The sequence below is a fragment of the Tupaia chinensis genome, unplaced genomic scaffold (genome assembly GCF_000334495.1).
Source record: "Tupaia chinensis unplaced genomic scaffold, TupChi_1.0 Scaffold149448_1, whole genome shotgun sequence".
In the NCBI taxonomy this organism is placed as follows: Eukaryota; Metazoa; Chordata; class Mammalia; order Scandentia; family Tupaiidae; genus Tupaia; species Tupaia belangeri.
The window spans coordinates 1,099,529-1,106,103 of NW_006209292.1; the positions used below are offsets into that span (position 1 = coordinate 1,099,529).

At 41.8% G+C, this 6,575-nt stretch overlaps 1 protein-coding gene and 1 pseudogene across 3 annotated transcripts in view; one reads left to right on the plus strand and one right to left on the minus strand.

Moving 5' to 3' along the window:
* The window catches only part of MTMR1 (myotubularin related protein 1), a 66,543-nt gene that overhangs the window by 54,905 nt on the left and 5,063 nt on the right, over positions 1 to 6,575 (minus strand). The gene's annotated exons all lie outside the window — the stretch shown is intronic.
* The window catches only part of LOC102502846 (serine/threonine-protein phosphatase 2A catalytic subunit beta isoform pseudogene), a 5,039-nt pseudogene continuing 1,634 nt past the window's right edge, over positions 3,171 to 6,575 (plus strand).

Genomic DNA, 6,575 nt, shown 5'->3' on the forward strand with positions numbered 1-6,575 from the left:
ACAGGTGTTACTTCTCTTACTATTGTCAGTATTTCCCTTTGTTTTTATTTTTATTTTTTAGCTTCTTTCTTTCTTTAGTGAGAGAGATGGAGAGCAAGGCATCCGTGAGAGGATCTCCATGCTGTGATCTACCCCAGCTTCAGCTATGTTCAGGAGAGTCTTTGGACACAAACCTGGAACCTCCCCATGTTGATTAGCCTTACAGAGTACTGCATTACCACTGTGCCAACATCTGGCCTGAGATTTTTCTTCGTTTTTAGTTTTCAGAAGTGTGCCTATAAGAGTTGGTGTGGATTTTGAGGGTTTCTCTCGTTTAGAATTGACTGAACTTTCATCTGTAGGCTTGTCTTTTGCCAAATTTGGGAAGTTTTCAGTTTTATTCAGGTACTTTTTCAGTCCATCCCCTTTCTTTCCTTTGGGGCTTTAATGACTACAAGGTCAGATCTTTTGTTATACTTCTACAGGTGCCTGAGGCTCTGTTCATTTCTGTCATTCAGAATGGGTATTTTCTATATATTTCAAGTTCACAGATTCTTTCCTCTGTCTTCTCTAATCTGCTGTTGAATCCGTCCATTGAGTTTTAAAATGGAGGAGTCCGACCTGGCGGGGCTCCAGGACCTGTCTGAGCCCCTTGACCTTTGAGCACCGCTTCCGGTTGGTTCAGTATGTTGGCAAGGCCGCTACTGTACACCCCCCGATGTTGGAACAATGCTTGGGTCAATTAGCATGTCGGCAAGGCCATTTGCTATTCGCTCTGGGAACTGTGGTAGCCTTGCTGGAAGTGATCCCCCTCTGACTCCCTGATATACTACTATAAAAGAATTACATAGTTTTCTCATACATCTTTGTAGTAAGATTTCCCCAAAGTTCCCCAACCACTCCCCTTTACCCTGACCACTTACTGTTAATTACAGCACTTCATTGGGCACAGTAAAGGGTGTGCTAAAGTTCTTCTTGACCTTTGGAAGACCCTTCAAGACACATTTAATATAAATAACCTTTTTACATATAATAGGACTAGGCTGAAACTGGCCTAGGACACTCTCGTCCCATGGTAACTAATGTTCTAACAAAAATATACAACAGTGGTGCCATGGGCTACACAAGTGAATCCACAACATCATAAACCCATTTTAAAGTTTTTCATTAACTTATTAGTCACTTTACCTCCAGTTGAAAAAACTGTCCCCGCCCTCACCAAGTGAATAATAACTTCACCCCTTCAGGATAGGTAAATATATTAGGATTCCTTTAAATAAATTCTTGATCTCTATAGAATTATATAAATATCATTCTTTATTGAGATCCATAAGAACTAATATCTGTACCCGAGATTTTCTTTTTTAGAATCACACCAGTAACTGCAAGATGGCTGCTGCCAAGTACTGGCTGATAATTAACTCTGCCTGCTGGAGTTGTTCTCTGAAACCACACTCGCAGAAGTTCTCAAAAGCCTGCTTACATCAATCAAACAATTGTTGAATTGTATCGATGATTAATAGACCTGCCCTTACTCAAACCCTGGATAGAATCTTTGATCTCTATTGTTAAAACTTTATGAATTGATAATTAGAACACATAGCCTCTCACCTGTTCACTTGCATGTATCACATTTTCAATAAAAAGGCACACAATGATTCCTAGCAGTTGTCACTCCTCAGAGAGCAATCTCTGGGAGTGGCTGGCTGAGGACGTGCATGAAAAGGCACCGAGACCTAAGTCTTCCTTTCCTTCGCCGCCTCCAACAAGTCAACCCACCCCTGCCAAGGCTGGATCCCGGCATTAAAATTGTATTTTCCATTTTTTAAATTTCCATTTGGTTCTTCCCTTTCTTTTTTAAGAGGTAGGGTCTAACTATGTTGCCCAAGCTGGTCTCACATTTGTACCACAGGCACATGGCACAATGCCTAGCATGGTTCTTCTTTATTGCTTGTATTTCTTTCCTAAAACTCTTCTATTTTTTCCTTAACTTTCTCTTTTTTTCATTGTTTCATAATCACTGAGGCAACGTTATGATGCCTTCTTTAAAATCTTTTGCACAGGGACCAGCAGTTAGCGTAATGGCTATGTCGCTGGACTCCCATGTAGTCGACCACGGTTTGTGTCCCGGACCCAGTGGCTTAAAACTCACGCCGGGTGTGTGTGCGTGCGTGCCCAAGATCCCGAGAGGACAATGGAGGAGAAGGGACTGCAGCATGGCCATCCCCCCTAGGGGGGTGATTTCTCGCTTTCTGTCTTTCTGTCTCTCTCTGTCTGTCTGGCGAGTGCACGCGCCCTATCGCAAAAAAACCTCTCCAAAAAAAAAAAAAGATAAAAATCTTTTGCACATAATTCTAAGATCTCTGTCATCTTAGTTTTGACATGTTGATTCTCTTTTGTACATTCATTTTGAGATCTTGTTCTCAGTGTGACAAATTATTTTCAACTGAAATCTGGACAGTTGAGGCATTATGTTGTGCGATTCTGGATCTGAAATCCTTCTGCTTTCGAAGGCTTTCTCGGACACTGCTTTAGCAAGAGAAGTGGAGGGACACAATTTTATTATTTTCTGGCAGGGGTAGAAGCCCAGGCTCCCTGCTCAGCCTCTATTGTCACTGGAGGGTACAGTATGGTCCTTGTTACTACCGCTAAGCAGGGGCGAGAGTTTGTGTTCCCAGCTAGGCATCCACAGAGACCTACCAGAATGAGAAAGGGGTTCCTCACTATTGCCCCCCCACATGGCCTTCACTGGCACTACACTGAAGAGAGTAGCCTCCTTACCAATTCTGTACTAGGCTTCCTCTGACATCACCCATGAAGGTGGTTATGGCGTGCTTCATTACAGCCTGGCAAGAGTGGAATCTAGGCTTCCTAAGTGGCTTTGCTGGCAGGTGACTATGGGGACCACAATCTTTTCAATGGTGTTTGGCTGAAGTAGAATGGCTAGTGTGAAAGTTTTCTTTTCGCTATTCTGCCTCTTTCCTGCTCCCACTGGCTAGACAGAGCAGGCTTTTCTTGCTTTCGCCTGTTGGCATTTCTGAGTTGCTAGCTTCATCAACAATGGTCTGAGATCTATGTGGCAAAAACAAAACCCAGGGAATTCACCATGTCATCCTAGTGTTCTAAGATCTCTAGCCAGTCTGTCACCTTCTCTACCTTTCAGAGTATTTTTTTTGTTTATTTTATAGAACATGTCTAGGGTCTTAGTTGTACTCACTATGAAGAACAAGAGAAAGTACATCTGCTCCATCTTCCCAGAAGCAGAAGTCCGAGTCTTGACATTTGTAGTACTAATTATTTCTCTCAAGAACCTTGGTATGTAGGACAGCATATTTTTATCTACTACAGTGCTTACAAACTGGAGGCCTATTGTTCAAACAGGCAGAAGCAGGTGCTTTTGTGTTTCTGTTTTTTTTAATTTAATTGCTTTCAGAGGGGCAAAGTGTACTCTGCAGTTCTCCACAGTACTCTCCCAAGTCGTCCGAGCTTGTTATCTGTCCTGTGTAGGCACTGGAGTTTGCAACCTCTGATTTAATACATAAATGAGGCCAGACTAGCAACAATGGATTATAGCCATGGAATCTGAAACATCAGGCTTCTGCTTCCTCTAATTAATGAGACCTAGCTTAAGCATAACAAAGCTTTTCACATGTACTGCCTTATTTTCGTTAAGGATCCAGATATTTTCCTGTTCAATGATTAACCTCGGTATAGGACATTCTCCATTTTCTCCTTTTTCTTCAGAATGTTTAGAGAAGAAACAGTTACTGAGTATATGTGAGTGAGGGGAGGAACAGAGGAACAGAGAAATGATGATGATAATGACAGAGCCAAAGGAAGGAAAATGATTACATTAATCTCAAAATCAAATCCATTGGGATGAAACATAATTGAAGAACGTTCTAGGTCCAGCCACAGTGGCGCAGCAGTGGTGTGGCACTCTGCAATGTTGGATCCATTGGGGCTTAGTGGAAGATTGGGGTTTAGTTCCCAAGTCTACCTCAACATGCTGGACATGCCTGTAGGCATGCCTGTGATCTTAGGTGGCTGGGGGAAGACAACAGTATGAGGACTCCGTTGGGAGTAAATCTCTCTCTCTAAGGAAGTAGATAAATAAACTAAAAAACAGAGAACATTCTAGAAAGAAAGGCATTTAGAGGTTTATAAACGAATCCAAACCCTTTTATCCTTACAGACAAGGAAACTGAGCCCTCTTTATTCATGGTCACAAAGCTAACCAATACTACTTGTACTACTCCCTCACACTCCCTCTTCCTGGCCCACTTTTACTTTCCAAGCAATAGAGGCTGTGATGAACTATGTCACCTCTAATAGCTCTTAAAAATGTTTCACTAGGGGCCGGCAGGTGGCGTGGTAGGTAAGAGCGCTGGACTCCCATATGGCCAACCACAGTTCAAGTCCTGGACCTGGTGGCTTGCTTTCTCACTTTCCCACTCTCTTGCTCTCTCTCGCTCTGACCCTCTCTGGTCAAATTAAAAATAAAATAAATAATTAAATAATTCTGTAAAGAAAAATCTTTCATTACAATCCCTCACTGTACTATTTCATCTAATCATGGAAGATTACATTCAGCTCTTGTATTGAAACAGGTTTTCTTGTTTTTGTTTTTTTATCACCAGTCTACTAAAAATGAAAGCAGTTGAGTGGGGGGGGGCAAGAAAAACAAAATGCTTTATTACATTTCTTCCAGTAGTTTTTTTGTTGTTGTTGTTGTTTTAGATTTTTGCCATAGGGCACATATGCTCACTGGAGAGACAGTAAAGGGAAAGTGAGAAATCAACCCCCAGGGGCAATGACCACACCACAATCTTTTCTTCTATTTTCCTCCTGGGATTTTGGGCATGCACGAACGCCCGCCCACATGCACACATGCCCAGTGTGAGTTTCAAGCTGCCAGGTCCAGGACTTAAACGGTGGTCAACCATGTGGAAGTCCAGTGCCTTAACCACAACACCTGCTGGACCCTCTTTGATCATGCTAATCTTCAGGATGACTTGGTATTAAAGCATAACCTTATTAATTTAGTTGACCACAATTGAACATAATAGCTATCTTTCAGTTGGAACAATGTTTGCCAAACTTTGTCATTTCGCATACTACCTTTACAAGTTTGGCTTGCTGTACCTACATACCACCTGTACAAATATATGTTTTCATTGTCAGAGGGTATGTACACTAGCTAGACAGAGGAGAAGAAGTAGGCACCCCCATATGGGGCATAGTCATACAGCAATTCCTTTTCCTCCATTTCTTCATCCAGTCAGGATTTGGGGTATGCACACACACATGTTCAGGGGGGTTTTCAAACTACTGGGGCCAGGATTCAAACCATGGTAAGCCATGTGGGATCCAGCTTCCTTAACCACTAGGCTATGGTTCTGGCCCCATCTGTACCTGAGTACAGTATCTTTATACTGACTTAAAATCCACTCCATTTGTTGTACTTTGTCTGCTCTAAGCAATAACATCCATTAGATCACAAGCATGATGTGCCAGTTTTCCTAATACACAATAAAATAATTATATAACCATTAAAATATGGTCACGGATTTACTATCTAAACTCATCTTGTGAAGCCAGTGACATTTTTACTGTAGTAAAAATGTATTTTGGGTGATCTGGCCCTGGAATGACTGAGAATTTATGACATGGGTAAATAAGAAAGTAACTGCTGTCCGACATCTGAGTTGCTAATTATTCAGATTTATAGGAATATGCCAGAAATGCACAGTCCTATCACCAATCTCAACAGATACAAACATAGAAGGCTTAGGTGTTCAGATTTTATTGTGCATAAGAAATATATGAGCACTTGGTTCCCTCCCTCAGAGATTATGATTCACTAAGTATGGGATAGGGTTCAGGAAGCTGCACTTTTACCAACATCCCTAAGAGTGCTGATGCAGGAAGACCCAGGGGCCACATTTTCAGTAACAGTGAAAAGGGGTGGAGATGGAACAAAATTTTAAAATCACTCTAGCTTTTTAACAGGACAATTTGGTTTCAAATCCTAATTATTTGACTCTAAGCAAGTCACTTAACCCCTCTAGGCCTCAGTTTCCTCATCTGTTAAATGATGCATTGGCTTCTTGTAAAGCTTAAATGGATGACAATACTTGGAACTGTTACAACACACGGAACCCAATATGTGCCACAGGGCTGAAGACAATGCTGCTGCTGCCGCAGAACTACTCTGAGCACCTCCAACTCAGAAGATGATCAGCATTTCAAATAAGATGCAAGTGCTTGCTTCAGAAAAACGTCTGTTCCCATTTAATTACTGAACGCTGAGTTTAACCTATAATAAATTAAAACCCAAATGAAGTGTGTATTTCACATGAGATATTTACTCAATAGAGAACTCCAAATATTATCAACTAACTGCAAATTAGATCCTTAAGGAATTGTATTTAGACCTTAAGGGGCAGCCCCATGCAAAAGGGATCCCAAAGGCCCATCTCTTTATTCTGATTTTAAGAACTACCTTGTAAGGGGCTGGCAGGTAGTGTGGTGGTTAAGGGCACTGGACTCCCACATGGCTGAGTCCCAGATCTGGTGGCTTTCTCTCCCCCCCC